We start from the raw sequence: 3,550 nt of genomic DNA on the forward strand, positions 1-3,550 counted from the left end.
TGGTGACAATTGCTTCAAGACTTTAATAGTGAAGTTGTTGATGAAGATTATATGTAGCAAATTCCAAAGCGTGTTGTTACACTAGCCTTTAGGTTTGATCCGCCTCCACCAATCGGATGCAAATGAGATAACCAACGAATCTCCTTCAGGGTACTTTGGAAACCTTGATATGATTTGCACTATCACACTAAGAATATCTTTCAATAGTATGTTACAAAATAATGTTACTTATTCTTTTCTCATGCATTAGAAAAGAATAAGTTGACTTAGTATATGAGAATGAGTGAAAGAAAATGGATGACAATTACTTGAATTCGTTGTTTGCATTCTGTCCAAAGTGACCTTATTTATAGGAAAAATAATGTCACTTGAGAAAGAGTTGCAATTCTTCTTCTGCCACTGTTTACGAAGGGATATATACATATAACGTTCAGTTATTTATTGAAGCATTGCATTGGTCTGTTGGTTAATCAATGTTTCTGTTGCGTGAGGATCAGGTTCGAATCGCTGCTATGCCTCTTCATTTTTAATAAACAATTGCGTCTTTTCAAGGCGAAATAAGGAAGAAGAAAGGTTCGAACTCATGACTTTATGTTTCAACGCAACGAACACAACCACTAAACCAACAACAATTTCATGTCAATTATCACGAATTATACATACATATATTATCCAATAATTTAGAAATATCTCACATTTTTTACTTTTTGCATCCTTATCATTTTAGAATTTCTTTTGTCAACCATCAAAATAAAATTATTCCTGTCAAAACATATATTCACATTCTCCTATTTTTGATGATGACAAACATTTTTAGGATGAATTTGCTCAATGAAGGGATTAAAATAAAATCAATAACAAATTATATATAAGAGATTGTTTTTACAATTGCTTCAGGTATTGACACCCAATTATCTCTTGATGAAGCAATCAATTCAGAAACTTTGGGACATTTTGCTCAAGTTCTGGTCGATTTGGACATGTTACAAGAGCTGATAGATCGTATTCGTGTTTAACGTGAAAGATATGCATTTTTTTTGTTTATATCGATTATGAAAAATTTCTATTGTTTTGTGAATCTTATAAGTTTGTTGGACATTCGATAGATAATTCTAATTGTCATGGAATAATTCAATCTATCGAAGATGTTGCAGTTGCAAAGAAGTTGAAAAAAAGTATACTTCTTAAAACGTTGTTGCTTCAGAAAACATTGAAATTGAACATAGACAAATAAATTTCGAGTAATCGTGTTCATTGTGTTGTTAACTCTCTTTTTTATTGATCGTATCACCAACGATGATCTAGAAGACACCACTATTTTTCAAGAATTTTCTCCCTTTGATTAGGAAAAAATTAATAAAAATCATGAAGAAGCTTTTTACTAGGAATTAATTGATTTTGGGTAATCAGAAACCATTCAAGAGACACTTGAGGAACATGAGGTACAATCTACACAGGATCCTAAAAATAAAATTCACGAGGTCTTTGGTTCTTTCCTATCTAATTTAGCTAACACAAATAATCTACAAGAGGATCATCAGTATCCAATCATGCATATTGTTGGTTCTTGGAGTGATGCAATATTTGAAAAGAACAATGTTCAAAACCATCAAATCACTTATGATTTGGAAGTTAACTCAAAGACTATGATGTCGAGTATGACATATTTAAATTTTATTTTTTACTCATGATAAATTACATCCTAGGATTACTTAGCACTTGGAGATATTGAAAGATTTTTAAAAAAATAATTATGTTAGCGAAATAAATCGTAGAGATGAGATGTGAAGGCAACAAACCGCTCTACTGCTATTGAATAGACTTTTAAGAAGGTGATTTCTAAGACAATGAAAAAGAATATGTAGAAGGATGCTATAGAACGTAATTTTCATCTAAGAGTAAGAAAATTTGTATGATTTGAGGAACTTTTTTTGACATTTTTTTCATAGGTTAGGTTTATGTCTCTTCAATTTTTTTTTCTTTTCTTTTTAATAAATTTTTAACTTAAATTTTTGTTTATATCGATTATGAAAAATTTCTATTTTTTTGTGAATCTTATAAGTTTGTTGGACATTCGATAGATAATTCTAATTGTCATGGAATAATTCAATCTATCGAAGATGTTGCAGTTGCAAAGAAGTTGAAAAAAAGTATACTTCTTAAAACGTTGTTGCTTTAGAAAACATTGAAATTGAACATAGACAAATAAATTTCGAGTAATCGTGTTCATTGTGTTGTTAACTCTCTTTTTTATTGATCGTATCTCCAACAATGATCTTGAAGGCACCACTATTTTTCAACAATGATCAAGCTGCTGAATTTACTCACCTTTTCGAACATGGAGGTCAGTAACATTGATGACCTTGGCAAAGGTCCGGAAAGAGAGGGATTCGAACCCTCGGTAAACAAAAAGCCTACATAGCAGTTCCAGTGCTACGCCTTGAACCACTCGGCCATCTCTCCTACATAATGATTATGCCCAGAAACCCAGTGAATCGGGAGGCATTCATATTTCATTTGCGTAGGCGCATACAATCTAAAAAATAGAAAGAAAAGTTTTTATCAAAAAAAAAACCTCCTTCGTGCCTGCCGTAGGATAAAGTAATTTGATTAATAAGTCCATTTTTACGTTATTTCGTACTGTATTGTACAATTCCTTTGTTTGGGGGATTATTTTCTCACGCGAAAAAAAAAATGAAATTATAGAATGGATTGCTACCTATGACTAGATCTCGTATAAATGGAAATTTTATTGATAAGACCTTTTCGATTGTAGCCAATATATTATTACGAATAATTCCGACAACTTCTGGAGAAAAAGAGGCATTCAGTTATTACCGAGATGGTGCGATTTGATTATCTTTTTTTTTTTTACCGATCTCAGTCTGAAAACAAAGATACATTCTTCGGAGAGAAAGAAAAAAATTTTGAAAAAAAAAACCGACGCTTGCTGAAGGTGAAGTTTGGAATGGAAATAAAAGGATTAATTCCTTCTGTCGTGTATTCCCGATTAATGCAGCCTCATATGCTTGAATTTTAGGTTTATAGTATTAAGCGAAAGGTTATACCTATATCTATGCGGTTAGGTCAATCCTACTCCACTAGTACCAATAGGCGGCATGGGGAAAGAAGCACTACGCTTAGGAATCAACAACACGAGAAAACTTTGTAAAAAAAAAGATTTCCCTTCTTATCGGGATCGGGACTAACAAAAATGGTTGGGACAATAAACATCCATCTCGTTTGTATTTTGGATACTCATAGAACCATCGAAGATTGTTGAAGTGACTAATTCCGGGAAATTTAGCAGCGTTGAGGACAAAGAAATTGTTGAAGTTACTATTTATTCAGTAATAACATACTTGATGTTAATAAAAGATCTTTTACAGGAAGGTTGGCTAGAAATTTCGTGTAAAAACACTAGTCCCGCTCAGTTGATAATGAGAATATTGGAATCTTTTTTGATTCTATGCATGTTTATCATTATACACATTAAAGGAAAGGAGGAGCCGTATGAGATCAAAATCTCACGTACGGTTCTGGAACGGAG

General features: G+C 32.2%; 1 non-coding gene across 1 annotated transcript; it reads right to left on the reverse strand.

Annotated features, from left to right (window-relative positions):
• Positions 1-2,375: 2,375 nt before the first annotated feature.
• Positions 2,376-2,463, reverse strand: TRNAS-GGA (transfer RNA serine (anticodon GGA)). The gene has a single exon. It is a non-coding gene; the product is annotated as a tRNA-Ser (tRNA).
• Positions 2,464-3,550: the final 1,087 nt, after the last annotated feature.

Source organism: Cicer arietinum, chromosome 1 (genome assembly GCF_000331145.2).
Source record: "Cicer arietinum cultivar CDC Frontier isolate Library 1 chromosome 1, Cicar.CDCFrontier_v2.0, whole genome shotgun sequence".
Classification (NCBI taxonomy): domain Eukaryota; kingdom Viridiplantae; phylum Streptophyta; class Magnoliopsida; order Fabales; family Fabaceae; genus Cicer; species Cicer arietinum.